The following is a 23,636-nucleotide window of genomic DNA, read 5'->3' as shown; positions in this document are numbered from 1 at the left end:
CTGTAGGCCTACTCATGCTTTAGAAGGAGAGACACGTTCACATAAGATGCAATTATGATTATTCGGTTTATAAAAGAAAACTGTATTTTGCAAAGTACCTGAAGATGATCAGATTCAAACGAAACACGTCGCTTTATGTCTTATAACCAGTGTGTCACAATCAGAACACTGGACACTATAAACATCCGATTTCATAGAAGGAACTGTGAAGCATTGTAGCCTGTTTGTATTTTGGAATTACGCGGTCAGAACCTTTTTCGTGTTACAGACCCCCCCCCCCCCCCCCCCCCGAGTGTAGTCTTCATCTTTTGTCAGTCCCCGTTACTACTACTGCTAATACTAGTACTAACATCATCAACAGCTGTCGGATCCCATCCGAAACATAACCCAACTCATCCCAGCCTAACCTAAACTAACCCAAGTAAACTTAACCCTTGGTTTAATATTGTCGAAACACTGACGTGTCCTAGACATATCCGTGACCTTAACTTGACTTATATATGCTCACTCATATGCCTACAATTCGGAAAAATTATGCGTGAGAAACAGTAGCTTTAAATGACCTTCAAAATTTCAAATGCCTCTATTCGACAAACACTTAGGCTGATATTTTCGTGGCTCTGACATGACCATGTCCTATCCGTGTCCTCCACTTCACATAAGTATGGTCTCTCAGGTACCTACAGTTCGGCGGAAATAAGCGTGATGTTAAATGACCTTAGAATGACCTTCAAAATTTCAAAGGACTCTATTTAGAAAACCCTTGGTCGGATATTGTCGTGATCTTGACGTGAACTTGTCCTATCCCTCACCTCTAGTTGACATAAATATGGTCACTCAGATACATACAGTTCGGCGGAAATAAAAGTGAGAAAAAATGACCTTGTAATGACAATGACAAATTTGCGGCAAACGCTTGGGCGGATGTTATAATCTTGTCCTGACGTGACCTCTACTTGACAGAATTATGTCCATTCACACACCTTCTGTTAGGCTTAAATAATCAGCAGAAATAATTAACTTTCGATCATCTTGAGGACTATAATAGAAAATATTCGGGAGAAAATTTTACTAGTTTTGTAGTGACCTTGACATGACATTCATGCAACAGTGACTTCAACAAAACATTGGTATCGTCATTCAGAAACGTGCAGTTCCGCATAAATAAACATGGTAAAATTTACTTTAAAGACACTTTCTAGTCAGCATATCCTTGGACTGACATCAGTGTCGTCATGTTTAAAGTTTGATGTAACCTAACACAACCTACATGAAATTAACAGAAACCTAACTAGAACCTTACCTGATCCATCATGAACCCTTGGGTTTTACAAAAGACGAGAATCTTTTTGACGGGCTGAACGACTATCGGCTTTTTAAGACGGAATCTGCTACACGGAATTTGATTTTAAGTAGCTGTACATTTTACACTGTGATCAAAATTTAATAGATAAGTAATCTTTATTTAATCTAAGATTTAACCTTCGTGTAAACTAGGAGTATTATACGATTTAGACAAAACCAAAGTTTCCTCACAAATCTACTCTAAGAAAAAAAAATATTTCATTGGCATCCATAAGGTAGTTTCGGAAATGAAACAAACCCCGTCTGACGTTACCGAATTTAGACATAAATCATAAATTCACTACTGAGTGGCTTAGAAAATTTGTGAGTCTCTATTTTAATGTATTTTTCCTTGAAGTGGTACGTTTGAAGTTCCCTGGAATTTGAAACCGGACTGTCAGGTCCAGCTGTCATCTGACGTTAGTGTTTTTGGTACCACAGCAGCTAAACGCCACACACGTACGTTCTTTATGAACTGAAATTGTTCGGTAATGGACGTTAATGCAAAAGTTTCACATGACTTAACAACAGTCAAAACGAACGAGGAGTATAAAATCCTGCTCTGTCGGTAATGGATGATAATGGACATTGTAAGATTAGTAAAGAATCAGTGTCCAGCTGAAAATAGGCAACTCAGTTAGCCATACAAATTTAAAATCCATTATCATATCATCTATTCCCCTGGTACAATCAGCCCTACGAAACAACAACAGAAACAAATATACGACACAGATCAAATCCATTAGACCCATTCAGTTTTCAGGTTCCTCTGCGGTATTGTGTGAGAACACGAAGCACTCCTCCTGAGTAATTGAACGTTTCGATCCTGTGATTGACAGCGCAAAATTGCCACTTTGCATATTGTAGACTGTGCCGAACGTGTTAACACGTTCATATGTTGCCGCGCGTCCTTTATAAACAACGATATTAACTCATTAAGTAACTAAATGAGCAAATTCTCTTAAGGCCTGTAGTACCGCGCGGACTCGTCGGTAGATAAAAACGTTTCGGATTAACATCCTACCTCCATCTTCAGGGCTGATTAATTAAGAAACTAAGTACAACACATCATTAAAGTATACAAAACAATAATCTTGCCTGTTGTTTTGTATGGGTGCGAAACATGGTCTCTCACTCAGAGGGAGGAACACAGATTGCAGGTGTTTGAGAATCGGGTGTTGAGGAGGATATTTGGGCCTAAGAGGGAAAACGATGGGGCGTGGAGGAAACTGCACAATGACGAGCTTAAAAATCTGTACTGCTCCCCCAGTATTGTGAGGGTGATTAAGTCGAGAAGAGTGAGATGGGCGGGACATGTAGCGCGCATGGATGGGACAAGAGGTGTGCACCGGGTACTGGTTGGGAAACCTGAAGGGAAGAGACCGCTGGGGAGACCTAGACGTAGATGGGAGGATAATCTCAGGCGGGATCTATGGGAGATAGGAGTTGAAGGAGACTGGATTTTGTTGGCCCAGGACAGGGTCCGGTGGAGGGCTTTGGTTGGTTCGGTGATGAACCTTCGGGTTCGGTGAGCCATCTAGTTAGTTAGCTAGTACAACACATCAACAAACTAAGTAGCTGAGCAAGATTAGAAAGGCGTAGACTATTCTTTAGAGTACGCGGACTCTCCAAAGTTGTTCTTAATACCACAAATATTTGTGCACAACAGTGAATCCAAACACTAAACTGATTCGATCTCTTTGTTGAGCAACAACGCATTTAAACAATGATATCTTCCGTGACCATTTTTTTTTCAACTATGTGATAACAACAGCTTTTTCAAACAATTATCTCTGGTCATGCGGATTGCCTATTTGACAGGCAAACTGCTAATCAGAGACAGACATGCACGGTTCCATAAGGTGTTCATCGCTCTCGCCTGAAAACAAGTAACTAATATAATAATATATTTAAAGTACTACGTTAAATTAACTGATAAACTAAATAACTGACTAACCAACAGACTAAATAACTGAGCTGCCAGGTAACTGGAACGAAGTATAAGAATATATAACTAATTAATTATTTAATTGAATTCAATATAATATTAAATATATAGTTAAGGAAATAAGTACGTAAAGTAATCAAAATAATTATTTTATTAACTCATTAACAATAGCTCTGGTATTAGATAATGATATTTTAACACTGATTAAACGATAATTGCCATCAGATTTCATACAGGCTACGTTGTACTCCAGTTGTGAGTTTAAACTTTTGAAAGGTAGTGTACAACTGACACGTCAACAGGCTACATAATGAGAGGTCGTTTGGAATCTAAATTTTACATGGCCTCGTCGTCTTTTTGTTAATTATTTTCTTCTAAATATTTGGCCTAATAACTTTTGTTTTTCTATTGTTTGTAGCAGATATTTATTTATTTTAATTAATTTTCTGTTTTAATTCTTTATACTATTTATGAATTATCAAGTTTAAATATTATTACGAATAGTACATTATCATAATAAGAACAAACTATCAAAAAGAATTTTTACGAAATTCGCTTGTAATTATTGCCAAGTATTTCACAAATAAATCTGAGTTTTTAATACCATTCCATTATTAAAATTTTCCAGTGAAGCTTTTAAGCTGAATTATCATAATTTCAGCGTCACATTTAGCAGATTGTATTTAACGGCTCTGCTTAAATTAAAACTTTGCTAAAGACGACGAACTCGCCACAGGTTCCCGGTTCATTGCGGTGGGAGGTGTAAGTAACTTCCGTAAGTCAGCTGAAGTTATTGTTCCAAAAGTCTGCCCACAAATTATTCTGCCCCGTACATTAAGAACAGGTGCTTCCTGTGAGGGATGACGACTTTTTAACTTAAAGTTGACACACACCACAATTATAACAGGAGCCTATGAATTTGCAATTATATATCACACGTGTTTTCTATTCTATTAACATATAACCAGTTATCAATAGAGCGGAGTTTATTATATTAATGGAAAAGTGTGGATCCAAGGCACGTACTGCCATCGACTATTGAGCACAGTCCATAATTTTCCGTAGTGAATTGGTTGTTACTCTTGATTCTTGTTCAGGGGGTCCTGGGTTCTAATCTCGGTCCGGAGACTGAGACCTTCGTGGCTTTCCTCTGTTCCTCCATACGAATTCAGAGATATTGCCTCAAATAATTCCTTCCATGTTTCTAGCTTAGTGTTATTCATTAATCACTATCTCACTGTACGCTCTATACAGGGAGACAGTCTTGTATAATGAACACGTAGTTAAATGAAGTATGAATAAATTAATATTAACAATTTGACGTTTGTTTACCAAAAGTTAAAGGTGCCTCGGTGTTTGAGACCAGCGTTCATAACTTGGGAAGGCCTCCTAGATGAAAATTAGTTTGTTAGCTTCAAGCTCCGGCCGCTTAACAACGGAGAAAGCAGTCGCTGATTGGCGGGGCTGGGAAAAGTCCATGTCGGGACGAAAAGAAGGAAACGTCTTGTCGTTCAGTCGAGCAGACCCGCTGAGCATTGGTATTAACTGGCATGTAATCTCTTCCGAATACACGTTACATTATGGTAATCGTTCCAAAGTGCCTTTCTTCCTACAACACCTGTGTTAATTATAGAGCAGCAGACAACGCGGTCGTGACTAATCCTTACGGTCGTGTCTGGTTGCCAGGCGACATTCTTACCATCCGGACGAAGTGTTCAGTTCGCTGGACTGCTGGAACACTGCCATACATTTAGCAGGCCGTCTCACTAACACCGTTCGGAGTTGTCCGTGAACCTGCAGTTTCATATTGAAACAAGGAATGGAAACAGAACTACGTGAATTGTACTGAAACGACTTTACGCGTTGGAATGGACCACTGAATTATGAAATGTCGATACTGGCCGGGGAAAAAAAGAATTGCGTACAGAATTTTGGCGACATTTGTCTAAAGGCGCCTCTCCGAAGACCAAGAATTAGGTGAATTTCAGAATAAATATTTTGTGAAGGTGAAAGTAGGATGTAACTGGCTCAGATCGTGTTCATTGGTGGGATTTGATAATTAACCCTGTCTGAACCTTTTTGATTTCCCCTATGAGACACATAATTAATTAGAAACTACAGAGCACACTTGAATGTATAGGTTAGACGTATGCCACAACTTTTCATGTTGTTAATTGTGCACCTGAAAGGATAATATTAAAACGGATGTTCAGGTCAGTAAGAATTTTTCTTTATAGAGATACAGTCTCGGGACTTGTTAACAAAGATATGAAAATACGTACAAACTATGCTCACTATAACTGAAAAAAAACCTTACAAATATAAGGGTTTTTTTTCTGAGTCTAGTAGCTTCCAGGCAATAGATGGAAATGTTGGGTCGGAATCTCTTTGTCACAACGGCGTCCTTCCACACCCTTTCCGGTTCATCATTCACATATCATTCTGCCATTCGTCGCTATAAAACATATGCAGTTTAGAAAGCGTTCAAGGAAAAGCCGTCGGTAGACTTTGTTTGTTTATTTTTCAACGGATGTGAAATTTCTGTCATGAAACAGATAATGACGAATGGGCGTTAACAAAATTTTGGCCTTTGTCATCTGATATTTCCCAGTCCATCTTCTTTCAAATTACATTTTTTTATTTGTGCTGTGTTTTTTTATCCGGTTATGGATTCAAACTCCCTTTCGTAGACTATTAATTTACTAGAGATGGTTGAATGATGTTAATAAGATATGAAGACACTGCACCCTAATCAACCTTATTTATTACGCTAACTTTCTCATAAACATATGATACCTTTGTTTATACAACATTATCTGTAATGTGCAGGACTTGTTTAACGAGCTGGCATGAGGCAATGACTGCCCTGACTAGAATAATTTAGGGAAACTTGTTTTAGGATGACAAGATAGTGACTGAGATTCCCCCAAAAATTCATCTAATTGGATGTGTTAGAAGGCAGCAAAGTCTAACCGTTTCACTTTGGATATGTTATAGATTTATGTCTGAAGTGTCTAAACGCAGAAATCCAAACACAAAAGTTTTGTCGTGATTTGTGAGACACTTTGCAGAGTGCTTGTAGCCCCGGATTGTCGATCTAACCTGGCGAGCGGCAGAGTTTGTGCATAAGTGAATAAGCATCTTGGTTATATAACATATATCTAATCATGCCTCGATCGAAAATGGAAGCCGGTTTTGTGGTTTTAATATTATTAAAAAGCTCAAACGCGCGCTAAGTTACAACGTTTCGCTTATATCTGCTTGGTTTGTGAAACACTTGACAGGTTTATTGCCTTGACTGCACATTTACATTTGCTCTTTCCACCATCAGTCAAACTTCTTGCTTAGGCGGCTCGTTGCTGGTCGCAAAGCCAACCGGTCCTGAGACTGCCTACCAGTCTTAAGCGTAGTTCACAGTTTTCAACTTCTGTTGCGATGTAAACACGTCCCCACCGTCTGTGTACAAACGTAAAACACTGAATGCGATTAATAGACACCAAACTACGGTGTAGCGGCCATCGTCTTGTTCCAAATTTGGTCCTTCCTTGGTACGAAATTCGGTTGGAAGGCTGCTATCTGAAATAAACTTTATCTTTGTTTTCCTCAGTCGCATAAATAATAGAGAAAGTATCTTAAAACAGGTCGCTACTCCTTCTGTCAGCATCGAAATCAAAAACCATCTCATCCAAATCAGCGTCGTTAAACAATGCAACTATGCACAGTGATAATAATAATAATAATAATCAGAAAACGTCGTAATCGCTGAGTCAGTCTGAGGTTATTGGCTAAGAGTGAACTGTAGTCTAGTAGATATTGGCCGACGTTTCAGAGGGCGATGTGTGACTGATGTTGGAAGCAGAAAACACCTCTGAAACGTCGATCTGTATCTACTAGACTATACTTGCGTGACATCCTTCGATTTCTCTCCTCATCGCGTCCAGATTGACTCTGAGTTCCACTCAGCCTCCTATCCATCATGTTCGTGAGATCTTCGCCGATGTAAGGACACCAAACCTTGAATCTGATCTTCGCCTAATTCCGAAGTTAAATTTCATGAAAATTAATCTTCACATCTTTATAGGCGTTTATGGCGTTACCCCCTCACACAAAGTCGATTGTAATACAAATTAATAAAAATAAATATTGTGATTACTAGAAATAAATTCAAAGCCTGAATGTGTCAGTACCAAATTTGGTTTATATACTAAATATAGGAGTGTAAAGTCTAAAATCTCCGTCCTTCGACCCCAAATCTACACCATTGAGTACCTCCAAGTTTAATTATTTTTCAGAATCCGCTGTCTGGTTTTGATAAATATGACACCACATCTCTGAATTATACAGTGTGTACTATTTAAGACGCAGTAATCAATACTCGCACTGTAGTAGAGAAACGAAGTCAGAATTAGGTCCAACCACGTACAATATACTCTCCAGAATTCCTCGTTATAGTCGATTCAAGGTCATCTGCGTGAGAATGCGCTGATTGGATTCAATTGACTCAGTACAGGATTCAGTTAGAGAAGTTGAAGGCTCTTGTGAATACGGGTAATAAAGGAAGGGCTCTGCTCCGTGCGGATTGTTACTTCGTTAAAAATTCCCACCGCCTACTACATTTCAGTTAATGAGGCACGTTTCGAATCCATTTTTAAGGCTTCATGGGACACAAGGTTCGATATAGAGACAGTTTTGAAATGTTTACGTTTGATTCTGCACCTTCGTACCATCTTTATTCCACTGTAGCACCTTAGAAAAAAGTTTGTGGTGTTGTCTATTCTTACTTTGAAGGATGTGCCTCGCATATAAGGGCTAGTCCACCCTTTGAAGTGTGAAGATGTAGAGAAAGTTAAGGAAGATGTGTAGGTGAAAAGAGAAAGTTTTGGGGAGAGGTGAGAGACTCTTTATTTAGGGGACAGAAGGACCATCATTTTGCTATAGGGGGCCCCGAGATTCACCCGCTACCCCTTCTGTTATAGTTTAGAGCTTTTGAAAGAGAAAATGCCAAGGTGGTAGGACGAGCAGCTGAATTTGTGTTTTTGAGTAATTTATGGCGAAGCACATATCTGAAAAAAAAAAATTAACGCTGGAGATATCCATATGGTAGGATATAAAAACTGTGAATCCAAGGGCTGCATGTAGTAACAATTTATAATTTAAGAACTATTTCAAAATGTACTTGAAGACGACGAAATTTAAAGAAAAGTATTTCGAGATGACCTTGAAACGGTAAATCCTGCTAAATATCCAAATATTTGAGTTTTAACTAAGAGAATAGTAGTTCAGGCACCTAAAATATTTTTTTTTTTTTGGTAAATATTTTCTATTTATTGCTTATCACACAAATACCACACATTGAATCTGTAGGCGAAACAGTAGGATACTGAAAACTAAAGCAACTTTTACGTGTAAGTATCATTACGCAACCAACACTCTTAAAGACATAGGTATGTCTAATATTGATGTACGGATGTTTCACACAGCGAACACACCAACTGTGAACTAGGCTTCCAGAAAAGGGCACGACCCACCTTTCTCCTCGCCAGAATCAAGTACCAGAGTCGTTCATCACAGAGTCTGTATTCATGTTGAATTCTGTCGGCGCCTTCGGATTCTAACAGCGGATGCTTGTAGATTCGCACGCTAGGTGCTCGCTAGCAAAACCTCCATCTGTCCTTTATCTTCTATAACTTTTTCTTTATGTATTTCTCTAACTATTTCCCAGATACATCTAAAGTTATTTTACGTACCGTATTGTAGGAAGCGTTTATATGGCACGTAAACACCAATCAGATTATGTGAATCTGCTAGAATGTTCTCTGGCCATCGGTCGAGTCAGTTTGGAGTCAAAATTCCATTTCCTGATGAAGGAGGAAAAGAAGATATCCGAAACGTTGTGCGTATGGTCCAAAACTGACTCGGCTGGTAGCCCGAAAATAATTTATTAGATGTGCTCGCCGTAAACTCTTCAAGTTTAATAGGATTTCGGAAATGCTTTAACCTTGAAGGTGTTGATTTCTTCAGACTCTGATCTGAGAACTCTACGGTTCAGAACATTTATCGTTACATCTTAATGTACGACTCAGCCATTTGGACCGCGTACTGCAAGGAAGTTTAACTTTATTCCACTGTTATCAATTCTGTAATATTATTTTCTGTTATAGAATGCATTGTACGCGTAACAAGACCAATTTAATAGAACAGAATCTTTCTTAGGAGGCCAATAGGCACCCCGCTAATCAAAGAACTCTGTCTTTTATATTAGTGACCGTGTTAGAAGTCTTAATCACTGAATTTATGCTGAGCCAAATTAATCACGTCAACAGTAGTTAACCTCTGTTCCTATCTAAACAAAAGTCTCTCCAATGGTGACTTCGTTTATGATTTTTTCGGTCTAGAAATCGTGTAGCTCCTAGAAACGAAATAATTCACCTAAAAATGTTTGAACCCAGTAACAACAATAGTCTCTTCCAGAGTTCTTCAATTTAAGTAAAAATTATAGTCCGTATAAAATATTTAGTTTGATTATATATATATATTCTTGTAATGACAAATAAAGATCTCGTTTCCGCCAGTGACACCTTATCACTTGCATGTAATAAGAATTCATGATGTAATTCCGTGTAGCAGAATCATTTATGATAAGCTGATAGTCACTCAGCTAGTCAAGAAATCAGCCTACTTTTGTGGAACCCAAAATTTAATTGCTATATTTACAACAGCTCGTCATTGGTCCCAATCTTGAGAGAAACAATTCCAATCCATATTTTCAAGTCCCACGTGTTTAATATTTACTTTAATTCTTGAAATTATTCTGGAATTTTTTCATTTCTTCTTTGTTTAAAAGAAAAACCGTTGAGAGGAAATAAAGGACCCAATTGAGTAGGCAGCTTCCCTCTCTGCTGAAGACGGAAACGTAGTCAGTTTCCGAAACGTCGTGGTATTACTTTTAAACAAAGGCGATGGAAACATTCCAGATAGCAAATACTCGTAATTTTAAGTGTGATCCACCATCGTTAGAACCTATTAGAATTGGATTTACTTTAATGTAATAAAAATGTACAGGAATTTCCCACAATTTTGTCTCTGTTACCTGCACCTTATTATTCCGCGCTCGTGTGTTTAGTAAATCTTGTGTCTGGGTCTATACCCGTGTGTAAGGAAACATTCCTGATGTATCATGTCGCAGCGACAGGACAGGAAACGCGTGGCATATGAACGTTTCTGGTGCGGGCAATGCCATGTTAATAAAACGCTTCGATTTCTTGCTAACTAATAAACCACATAAGAATTACATTTCCAAGAAAAAAGACGGAGCTTCCATATTTGGTTAAGGACTTTGGAACGCTTGTTCCATAATGATGCAATACGAGAGTTCCTAATTTGGAATAATAGTGACCGCTGTAGACATAACATATCAGGGCGTCTAATGATGCCGTCTGTCTAACATCAGTGTGTCTGCAACCATTTAACCCTTGAAATCTTTTCAGGTGATCGGACATAAAGTTTATATAATTTATACACCTGAAGATGGTTCATATAGAACTGAAACATGTCGTGTAAAATATGATGTTCTAATTGTAAATCGAACACTTCGATAGAGAACATTATTTTAATATATTTTAAATATTTAAATGTTAATTATAGCAATATTTTAATATTTAATAGAATTTTATTGTGATTAGACTGACAAGATTAAACAAATATAAATGAAATTTTCGTCTTTCAATGACATGACAGTACCATATGATTCTCCTACTGAAATTCCACTTCATAAACTTTATTCGGAGGAAACTACGACTTAAAGAAATTAACGTTTACTTATCAAATTCTTGCTAGAATAAATTGGATGTCATTCAAACCTGACGTCACAGGAGGTTGGACGGAATTGTGCTCTGAAAGAGTTTCGTAATTACATAAAATATGAAGACATGATGAAGGATGAAACGATGGAGCGGGTCTGAAACACGGGAACTGAGGTATGCTTACGAAATTTAGACTGGAAAAACCTATTAAACTGGGTCCTATTAAAACAGCGTTTTGAGATTGTGGACTAATTTTACGACAGTGGCCGGTGGCTGGCTCTTCAGAACATTTTGGCTCTATTGAATCTCCACGGCCTGTGGAAGGTCGGGGTTTTGATTACCTGGGCTACTATCAGCTTCTCAGGAAAGGAACTGCTCTATGAATTTACATATAGTTTCTGTCTGGATAGGAAGTTAAAGCGACCTTAAAGCTGTGACGTCATGTTGAATGTTGTCCTAAAAACATTATCCTTTCAAAAAATTGTCAACTGTTCGAGCAGTCTGCACGATATTTGGTTCTATGGATGTGAAATCTGTGACCCGACGTTTTTATAATATATATAAACTGTGAAATATAAAAAAAATGAAAAGGAATACTAGAAAATTAGCAATTGGTATGGGGATATTTCTGTCCCGCCTGTTAGAACGTTCATACGCCTGCGCAGATGGGTATTTGTGTTTAATGACCGAGTCACTTCTCCTCTCAGACAGACAGTAGTTGGTGACAGCACACCGAATGCAGTTTCTACAGCCTTGTTTCCTGCAAACGCTTCGTAAGTTTTAAGTTGAGCGTCAAACCCGATTGTAGCTGTGACTCTGTCAATAACAGATAAACTTACTGACCAGTTAAGTATCTAACTTCGTCGCTCTTTAGAAGCTAACAGTCGCTCCACTTGTCAAAATATTCCACTGCTTTTATGGAACCCGAAGTTCCATTGCGGTCTTCGTAGTAGCCAGATACTTGGCGATCTTCAAAGCCAGATGGATCCAGTCCACTACATCACTTATTTCCTGAAGATCAAACAAAGAATTATCCTTCCTACTCCCCCAAATGTTCTGTTTCCTTCATAATCCCTTTCCTTCTATGTAGTTCTTACCTCGAGAGGATGATAGTTTCACGCCGTGCACTCGGAATGAACTATCGAGTTCTTTTGGACTGGTGGCCGTTATGAAATATGCCAACACTATAGGATTATCAGCGTTTAGCGAGACAATGTATGCAAATTACTAATACTTATTTATGGAACGAACGTGATATCTCGGTGATAACACTGACTACGTATGTATTTGTGTTTACAGTGGATGGACAGAAGAATGTCCTGTCGAAGGCAAGTCCTTTCTGCGCATGTAATATTAGTATAAAAAAAAATGTTGCAATAAAAATGACGTATTTCAATCCAAAATTCCAGCATGAGGAGGGTTAATACTACAAAACATAACGCAGAGAATTGTGTGTGGCTGTGACCTGGATATTTAAATAAAGTTATCCAGACACATGATTTATTTATTGTGATATTTTCTTCCTTCTGTATAATATATCTGTGATGCTGGAATATACTAGCCAGACGTGTATTTCTTTGTATGAATATAATGGCGGTGCGTACGTTGTAATGAGGTTTAATTGCTTGTATTTGTTTTATATGTAGTTGGGTCGCGTGTTGTCGGGTGTTTGTTTTTATTGTATTGTATCGTCTGTCTCGTCCTCGAAGTCCGCAAAGCATTGAACTTGGAATAACTTTACCATAATGGGTATAAGTCAACAGTCAACGTATATGAATTTGTTGAAGGTAACGGGGAGGGGGAGTAATATTTAGCGGTTGCTGCAGAATGGCCTTGGTTCAGCCCAATGGCATTGCATCTCTCACTAGCCAAGGAATTTCCAGTCTTTTAAGCAGACCAAAGTTTCATTACAGTGGCAACAACATCCCATCGCTTGTCTCTTATCTACATGAACCCTTGCCATAAACTCTTACCCTGTTTGCTGAAGGTATATTTTAATATTATCCTCCCGTCTACGCCTAGGTCTTCAACGTGTTATCTTCGATAGAGGATTTACGATTTAAATTATCCAAGTACTTATCAAATTTTCGACTCGTGCAAAATGCTACGTATAACGCGTGCCTTCCATCTTGCTGTCTTAGATTTGCTCACCTCGATAATATTTGCTTAAGACTACAGATTATGGAGCTCTTCATTATTAAAGCTCCTTTATTTCTTCCCCTTTAGATAAAATATTCTCTTGAGGCCACTCGAAAACATGGGGAGTGGATCCGAATCCAATTATGTGACGTTTGTAAACTGTAACAGATTGGTTACAGTTATTGAAACGTTGTTTATAGCTTTTTTGTTTGTATACTAGTGCGGAAATAGATTCGAAATAACTTCACGTATTTTTATAGAATCTAGCATCGTTTCAAGTTTCGTATGAGCCATATAACCACTGAATCAATTTTCGATTCATAACTGTTTGTCAATGCATGTGAAGAATGTTAAAAGATTCTTAACTTATATCCGTCTTTAAACGTTATTAAGTTTGCTACTAGCAGAGTGTTACTGCGAAGAAATTAAAGAACTGTTAATATTTTCGTATAAATCTTTCTTGATCGAGAGTTTATCATAGCCCAGATCATCTGACCCGTAGACTTATCATGAATATAATAGAGAAATATAATTCATATACACACAAAGAGCATTGTGAACTCAGTGGTTATGTTAAAAACGTTGTCATTATGTGTTATTAGAAAACAGAAATGTTCAATGTCAATTCTAATTCCAGAATTTTCTTAAGAGCAGGTCACGCTGAATCATCAAAGTTTGACTCAGATCACAACTCGAAATGATATAACACACTTGGCTTTCGGCCGGTACTGCATGAATCATCGCCAAGCCCTGAAAAAATTTTCATGATATGTTTCAAAAAGAGAGAGAGAGAAAGAGAGAGAGAGGTGATGAAAATGACATTAATGCGCTTCAAATCGGTTCAAATTCACCCAAAGCGTATCTTCCTGAGAAACTTCCGACATTTCTCTTCGTGTTTTTCTTCAACTCTTCTTGTATATGTGGGGTTCGTTCTACGAACTGTGTCCTTCAAATTGCCCTCAGAAATAAGAGTAGGGTGGCCATTAGCCTCGACTTATTATTTTTCCAACGACACCCCTTCTAAAGAAGCCAGAGAACGGTCTCCTATTAAAACGCTTGCAATCTCCCCGTCTCTGGAATCCGTACAAAGAATTTTGTCAGTATTAGTTTCACATACTAATCAGAATTAAGTGTTTGCGCGTAGAGTTTTAACATAATAATTTGTTTATCATTCATTTCGTCACAACGAGGAAATTTGTGGATTAAATGTGGATTAAAAGGAATCTAGTATCCATCCATCTCCAACATTTTTAGCGGTAACACATTTCACATAAGATTCGTACAGTAAAAACCACTGTTCAACAATATATCAAGCCATATTCGGGTTTGAGAGATGGATGCAACTATTTAGTAGTGTTCTCTGGTATTAGAGGTTCTGCCAACACAGATTTCGCCATTTAATATGCGTGTGACAATTAGACCCAATTCGTTATTATTTTTAATTCGGTCTAAACTTTATAATAATGTTTATTAATTTGTGGAAGAGCTTCTGTATCTAGACACATTAAAAACTAATTGAACTGTGTCCTATAACGAGATATGTCCCAGCCACATCTGTAACTCAAAGAATGTTGTATTGTTTTGTTGGCAGCATTGTGACCACTGTTTCTGATCCCTTAATTTCATCGAGACGAAATATATGATTATCGTATAAACGTATTTTATTACGAACTCATAAGCCAAAACCAGTTTTTCGAGGACGAACCAAAACTTTTCGATATCTTATAACGTAAAATTTCTTGTGTGCGCGCGCAATTATTCGTGATTTAAAAGTTCTGCGGGAACAGGCAGCAAGCTAGCTGTGTTGTAAATCCTACCAGCTTCTCTGCATCCTGACAGAGCGGCTACCCAGACCCTGCATGTCCACAACAACTACAAATATGGATTGGCTGCATGTCAAAGTGGGGAGGTAAATTAATCGACGAATTGAAGGTAACATAAACGTTGAAACAAAATGAACAAAAAGTGTTCGGAGAACAGAAATTGCTGGGGAAGTGAATTTTATGTTCTGAAGTAAACGATGTTTACAAAGCTCAGCTCAGAATAGAATTCAAGAATGGATCAAGTCACATTTGTTTAATGCTTGCTAGAACTCATCTCAATCTTACACAGGCTTACATAAGCCCGAATATTACAAAAAGGACAACGTATTTCTGTAAAACGTAAAATTATTGTCTTTCCCTAGAGAGGAAAAACATATTCAGGGTGTTTTAAAACAGGCAAATGAGGGGAATATTTAAATATAAGATAAAGGAATTAACAGGATAACTAAGAATTTTAATAGTGTCGAGTTTCACTCTTTGTAGATGCTTCTCATAAAATACAATGATTTTGACCAAAATCAAGGAATGTGAGTTAAGGGCATGTATAATGCAAGTTGGAGCTCAAGAATGCTAAAAAAACATCAGTCATGAAACATGAATTGTAAACCTACATGTAGATGTGAAGATAATATTAAAATGCATCTTAATTGAACCTCGTGTGAGAGTTTGGATTGGATTAAAGTGAAATAGGAAAGAGTCCAATGGCGATATTTTATTATCACGGTAATGAACACTTGGGTTTCATAAAGGGAAGGATATTTATTGACCAATTGATGGACTATCAACACTGAGGCACAGAAAATATCTTTCCTGAATTTTTCTGTTCTATCTGATCAGTGTAAAACCACCATCATCTTCTCTTGTGAATGAGTACAGAGATGTGAACCAGGCATGGAAATGAATCCAGCATATTTTTTAGCTATGCTAACCTAACATAACCTAACCTAACCTAACTTTAGATTAAAAATTGTACCAGTAATGTTGATACATGCAACAACAAGTATCAGCATATTTCGTTTTGAACCTTCATTGCTCAGTTCTAATGGATACGTTCATCAAACCTGTGACATTTAGTAATCGTTTCCTTCAACATAACACCATATTCACAGAGATCACAATTAGCGACATTAAACCACGATTATTCAATTTATCGTTTAATTAGTATATTTACAAGCTTATTACGCTCAGTAGGGAATTATTAAAATCCTCCCGGCCATTTGCCGGGTTAGATGGTTAAAACATCGAAATAAAGAGTTTTTGCTGCCGATTTATTGGTATGTTATGTAGACGCCAAATAAGGCTTGCCCGAGCCATAAGAGTTAAGTACAAAGCACAGCAAGAGAATTAACTTTATATGATAATCGCTTCAAAACTGTCAACTTCAGAGCAGCACACTTCTTATCCACAGAGGTATATGTTTATAAGACAAGGTAATTTAGGTACGGTATAAAGTGCTTACATACTACATCTATATACAATATTAAAGTACTCACAGCATCAAAATACTGTTATTCCTTCGGTCATCAACTTCGATGCGGAGAAAAAAGTCTCAGATTTCGGAGACTGTCTTTGCCTCCATCATCAGGGACTTATGAGAGACAGTATATATATATATATATATATATATATATATATATACACGCACAATGTATAGGATCTTTACACACATATTCAAGGAATGATAAGCTATGAGGTTCGTTCTTGAGCCAAACTGATGTTTAGAGCTGGCTAGAAGACTGGGATACTGGGACCGACCCGTTCTTCAAGTTCCTGAGCACTGCGGGTCCCAACTTTTTCGTTGGCTTGATCTGTAGACATTTTGGTAGGACTCCTTGGACGAGGGATCGGCCCGTCGCAAGGCCTCTACCTGCACACAGGACAGCACACCACAGAAAACCGCGGACAAACATCCGTGGCTTGAGTGGGATTCGAACCCACGGTCCCAGCGGCACAAGGCCCAGGCCTCAGACCGAACGGCCATTGCCGTCCCCGGCTAGAAACAAAAATAAAAACTAAGTTACTGTCTGTGACAAACAACAGATTTTCATTTCGGTGAATATAAAATGGCTGTCTTCTGGGATATTTCGCCGTTCAGTCTGACGATGCAGATATATAAAAATGCAAGCAATCATGGAGGAAATAGACGAAACTAGGATTCCATAGCACGTCATGTGCGCAGAACGAAGAATGTCAACTCATGAGTTACACTACATTTTATTGCTACATCACAAAAATACATTACGTAATTTACAACTTTGTCACTCTTAGATAAGTTCTGAAGGTTTCGCAATCATTGCTGTTGCCATCTTCAGGTGGCATGTCCTCAAACGTCAAAGCTGCAGCCCCAAGGACATGACTATATCACCGAAATATAACGCTAACTTCGACTAGAAAGCCATGCAATGGATATGATTACTTTATAAATTCTTTCTACAAAAAAAAATATTTGCGTTTGTAACATTTCTTTCCGTTAAAATACTTTTAGTAAATGATATTATATTTTATACAGTTTCATGAAATATATTCCAGTATTTTTAAACTGGTATGGAAATGTCTAGAATCCTAGAAAGTTAAATGTTTTTAGCTCCTTACCATATCAAGTGTTACAAATCAGTGTCGTAACTCAGTACGTCGGACTGAAATAATGAGCTAATAAAAGGATTTTTATCTGCGTAAACCCACAAATTAACTAATTCCATTTTCGACGTTAATGTTCGCGTTACATTTAGTTTGGAGCGAGCGATTTTCAAACCTCAATCAACACAGACCAGCCACTATTCATTTGATTAATATAAACATTTAAGTTATTTGTTATCCAAACCACTTAAGCCGAACGAATTTCCATTATATTTCGTGTGGAAGTTTGTCACTAAAATCAATAAACTCAGTTGTGTTTTTGGTCCATAGTTGCAAACCCTTTCTTAACACGAAGCTCTAATAATATTTCCCATAGCTACGCAGTTAAACGGCAGATGTCATAAAGATCTCTATCTTTTACTTGAAAATCTCGTTCTTATGTTTTATTTTAAACAAACACAAAAACAAATTAATTTATGCCTCTAAGCAATCTTTATGGCTTTGTCTACAATAAAATTTATGACTATATGTGGTGCCCTATTCTTACACTTAAGCAGATATCGTGACAATGAAAGTCCATCCACAATAAATAAAATGAGGTATTTGGAATAGCTGTTTGAGCACATAATATCACGAGTACTATAAACCATACAACCATAAAAGTGTGCTGGTTTAGATGGTATTTCATAATTTATTATTGTATCATAGAATAGCACTTACGTTATGTAAACTGCTGGTTAAGCCACTTTTTATGGTACCTGTTATGTTTCAATGTGCAGACATTTCTAGAGGATCCAGGAGAAAAGGCTAGAATATGTATTGGTTTATCGGACTAGATTATTACATCTCTCACCAGAAACATAAATACATTTTTAACAAACAGATCACAATGTTAAATTCCGATCAGTAAAACTCAAGTAAACAATGGCTTATATAATAATTATTATTATTATTTAGTGTTCTGTCTGACGACAGGTCCATATGAACAGGATCCTTCCATCCTTTTCTCGGACTGGGACCTGTTCATATACGTTCTTGGCAGATGATCCAGAAGTGGTTTCCCATTGCCTTCTTATGTGTGTGAATGGAGTAATTGTTGGGATGCCACGGAGGAAAACTCCGTGATGCCTAGACCACGGCCTTGCCCAACACAAGTTATAAATTCGGGCACCGCCGGGAATCGAACCCGAGACCCCAGGATTACAAGGCCAGCGTTCTAACCGCTAGACCACCTCATCTTATTATTATTTAGTGTTGTGTCTGAGGACAGGTCCATATGAACAGGATCCTTCCATCCTTTTCTCGGACTGGGACCTGTTCATATACGTTCTTGGCAGACGATCCAGAAGTGGTTTGCCATTGCCTTCTTCTGTGTGTGAATGGAGTAATTGTTGGGATACCACGGAGGAAAACTCCGTGTTGCCTAGACCACGGCCTTGCCCAACACAAGTTATAAATTCGGGCAATTGTCTACAATACTTTCTGTGACATGTAAAGTTTATTTTTATTGATAGGTGTATTCAGTTATTAAACAATTCAAAACATCACAAAATGGCACTAGTATCAAATATCCATAACGTATAAGCGGCCATAATATTTACAGTACAATCTCTTGTTATTAAACATTATCTTTGAATCCGTTACACAGACGTGGATCATCGTGACGGATGGATCTTATTAATTCAGGTCTGCGTGTTGTCTCAGATCCAGAGACCTCATTAAGGACCAGTTACAACTCCGTGGAAGAAGGATATGTCTCTTCTGTAGACTATAAATAGTGGGAGACTGTGTTGTACCTCCCTTTTGTGTGGGAGTGCAATGGTGTAGTTGAACTTCCTACTTGAGAACAACTTGAAGCGAATTAGGTTTGTTTCCATAGAGTAAACTTCTATAGATCTTTGAAAGCAACGCTGATATATCCTAAAATATAATGACTTACACGCAACTTGTAGATTTATATCTGATTCTGATTCTGTGTCTATGCTCATATTTTATCCCTTAAATTAGTAAAAACGGATTTGAATGATATTTGATGCTAATGAACGTACACTACGCTAGAAATCTGTGGGGGTAAATTTAACATAGTTTTTATCGATCTAATGTGAAGTTTACTTTACATTAAAATCAAATGAAACCTAATATTTTAAAAAATAACCAATTTTCTTTCTGATAGAAGTTAATAATAATTGCGTTGTTTATAAACAGTCGTCAAACTTTAAAAGTGTGAGTTTCTTATCAGACTGTTTTGTTTAATGCAGTTTAAGAGCTGAGCGTCATCTGGTTCAGTTCATCTGTCAGTCGCGGCTTGCAGATTACCTTTTTCCAATATTCCCCGGTCAATTCCGATCACCCAGTGGTGTCGAAATGGTTGAAAATGTTGATACTGTGGTTTCGGAAGTTGTCTGTGACGTCTGTTCTGTTGAAGCCGATGATATGATCAAAAGATGCATGTTCATTGACCACTGTCATCTAGTCTGGTGTCTCTAATATACACCGAAATCCTGGTGGAGCTATGACTACGCGTTAGGCCAAAATGGTGCTTTACAACAGAAGCTGTGCAGACTTGAAAGAAGAAACATAGAATTATATATTTCGGAAGCGTGGTTTTCCTTCTCACAAATAACTTTTACTCCGGTCATCAAGAAATTTGTGTCAGACCTCTTAAGATGCTGCCCGTTAGGGTGGATTCTTCGCAGACGGCAGGGCCAGCGACTTCCCCGAGTGTCTGTTGATCGGGATATCCAGAAGGGATGTTGGTTAACCTCGACATGGGGTGTCTTTATTTCAGGTGAACGAGAAACTCATTTAAGAGCAGATAACTCTAACTTGAGACAGCGATCATGCGTACTTTAACTCAAAGGTCACCGCAGTTGAACAAATAGGGGTTTTGCATTACATAAATGCCAGTTCATCATCGTGAAAACAAAACGACAATCACTGCTGGTTACACGCGGTTAAATGCAACACCAGACACCAAATTCCAGACCACCCAAAGACAGATTAAGGCGATCGACAGGGAAGCTGGTGACAGGTGCTTGGGTGTGCCGGAGTCTTACCACGTAACGATATTTCGTCTGACCGGGTAATTAATTATACTCCTCAGTGTAAACGAGATGCAGGCAAACGCATCTGAGCTTGTTATTCAAAATGGGATTGTATCATCAGGCGGGGCAGTTCTAGCTCTGATTATTTGTGTTTGACTTTGTTTAACGACGTTTTTCCAACTTCATAAGCTACGCAGACTTCTGGTCGAGAAGATGAGAGACCAGGTTTAATACCCATACAAATAAACAGATAAAATTATAATTTTATATATCTTAAAATTTAGGTTGTAAGGTTTTGATAATATGAGCTAGCAGAAAGTGTTCGTAGGCAAATTTTGAATTTGTCAGTGTTGACCAAAAGGACACAAAAATGTTGCTTCGCACAAGTTTTAAAATACATTAGTTATTTCTAAACAAGCTAGGAAAAGTATGAATCTCTGATAATTCCGACGTGTTCGCAGAAATTGTTCTTTTATTTTTTAAAAAGTTCCAGTGACTTCAGAGTTGTCTGTGGTAAATGACCTTTGAGTGTGCAGGGTGTCTGACCCCTGTCTGGTTTCAGATCACGTGATGACAGAGACTTCCATGAAGGAGTTAATGACACATCTGGGAATTAATTGCTACTGAACACCCACTGCGTTATCGTAAGCGACAAGTTTTCTCCTCGGCTAAACGCACTGTATTTTAATAATTTTAATATACGAGGTGCGATCGGAAAGTTTCTAAACTGCGCCTATAAAAACCCGTACACTTATCTCAGGTATTAAATTCATCCATCACGCTCGAGGTAGTTCCCCTGGGAGTGAACACAACGATCCCAGCGCCGCTGCCAAGCCTGGAAGCATCCCTGGAAATCTTTCTTTGTCAGCCTGTCAAGCACCATCTGCGATTCTGCCTGAATCTCTTCTATCGTCTCAAATCTCCTTCCCTTTAGCTGAATTTTCATCTTTGGGAAGAGGAAGAAGTCACACGGAGCTCAGAAAGGAAGTTGGGGTCGGTTCTTGCAAGATCTTTGAGCTCCTGACAAACGAGAAGTCGATTCTGCTTCTGGTCCTCAGACAGGATGCGTCGCATGTGGAGTTCTTCCTTTAGAATCAGCTGACAGGTCCCATAGCCTATCCCAACAATGTCGCACTAGTCGTTGATGGTACGACGTCGATCTTCGTGAATGGCCTGCCGAATCTTCGTAACATTTTCGGGCGTTGTGCTCGAAGATGGTCGTCCAGAACGCTCGTCATCATCGACAGAGGTTCGGCCATTTTTAAAACGTGAATGCCACACAAAAGTTTGTGCACGACCCATTGCGGACTCCCCAAATGCTTGCTTTAGCATTTCATAGGTTTCCGTAGCCGTTTTGGCGAGTCTTTGGCAAAAATTTGATGCACACGCCATTCCGAAATCGCAGGAGGGTCGGTGTAATGCACTACCAAAACGCCCGTAACTAAGAAACAAATGCTAACTCGATGATGCCGGCTGGCACACTGATTCACTATGAATGTAGGCCGCAGCTCCTAAAGGCAGAAGCTCGTACTACATCCGGTTCGCCCTCTATTGACACAGTCTTGAAACTTTCCGATCGCACCTCGTATGTATTGTATTATTATGAATTATTTCACAATTTGTTGTCATCTGATTAACCTATGGAATTAATTCTTATTTGCATGTATATATATATATATATATATATATATATACCCATAATGTGACGTTCGCATATGATAAAGCGTGCGGAACACCCAACAGTTTAAACAGCAGTAACCTTAAAAATCCGCGAAGCGACATTATAGATCGTTGTCTGTCAGTACTGTCGATGTTTATAAAGGATTATTTTATCGTGTGTTCCCAGGGAAGTCTGTTTATCCGGACTCCCGGTTAAGGAAGATTCTACTGTATTTAGGAAGATTAATGCTAATTGGTGATTATAATTACAGACGCCACCACGAACACACCATCGCGTCTTGTTACTCCACGTGTTGTTACAATCCACTGCATTGCAACCCCAATGCTGGGATACGATAAATTTCTCCTGAGAACAGGACACGTATCATGTCAGATGTCCGGAGCTTACTACGGTAAGATATGAAGCTAGACTTTCATGATTTCGAAAAGATTTACATATTAGGAATCCTAACGATCTACTTGTGTCTGTGTGCCTGTCCTTCTGATCGAAATATACAGGATGATTCTTAATTAATCGCAGTAATTATGAGGATCCCGTTCTATTAATAAAACAAAGCATAAATATTCTTATAAATGTATGGTAATTGTTACAGTTTCCGTGTTAACTATAAGGGAAATATTAGGAAATCAAATGAGAAAAGGAAAGTTATTCTCGTATTTTGGAATTACATTTGTTTTTATTTCAACAAAACAGTGACTTTTTCTTTCTTCTTTATTTCCTTTCTCTCTTTTCCAGAGAATAGGTCCTCCTTTCTCAGGTTTCCTTGGTATTTGATGTGTGCGTTTGCGAGTAGTGAGTGACCAGCCGACTAACTGCACAATTTTTACTCAATCCAGATTTTGACTGCCAGAGCCATCTAATAGTCAATGAGAGACTTGGATGAGATATGACCGCTGAATTTTGCTTACGAAACATCTCGTATCATTTTCGTAAGGTTCTTTTACATGCTCTAAATCTACGACATGGGATCGCCCTCTTTACTTCCCCTCCGAAGGAACTTGTGCTATGGATTTCGATCAAACTTAAAATATTTATAAAAGGGTCATAAACTTTGCTGAAAATACTGTCTACAATTTGACACAATACTTGAGTCCCTGAAGAAGATAATTCTCTGTCCGTGTCGTTATCACAGTCTCTTATAAGAATTATGCCCTCAGGTGGTCTCAGAAGTAGATGTCGGAATTTTTGAGATCAGGTGATCACGAAGGCCACAAAAGTGTTTCGTCCCGTTATCTCATCTGTGCAACGACATTCCAAAAAACTGCTTCATTCAGCAGG

General features: G+C 38.2%; 1 long non-coding RNA gene across 1 annotated transcript in view; it reads left to right on the top strand.

Annotated features, from left to right (window-relative positions):
• LOC110841560 (uncharacterized) overlaps positions 1-23,344 on the top strand; it is a 39,276-nt gene extending 15,932 nt beyond the window's left edge. Inside the window, exons 2-3 of the long non-coding RNA XR_002547225.2 lie at positions 22,609-22,749; positions 23,094-23,344. This is a non-coding gene — a long non-coding RNA (uncharacterized LOC110841560). The remainder of the gene's footprint in view (positions 1-22,608; positions 22,750-23,093) is intronic.
• Positions 23,345-23,636: the final 292 nt, after the last annotated feature.

The sequence above is a fragment of the Zootermopsis nevadensis genome, unplaced genomic scaffold (genome assembly GCF_977971745.1).
Source record: "Zootermopsis nevadensis isolate Lab colony 2312 unplaced genomic scaffold, Znev_1.0 Znev_ptg000022l, whole genome shotgun sequence".
Classification (NCBI taxonomy): Eukaryota; Metazoa; Arthropoda; class Insecta; order Blattodea; family Termopsidae; genus Zootermopsis; species Zootermopsis nevadensis.
This window is presented reverse-complemented; position numbering and strand designations above follow the sequence as displayed.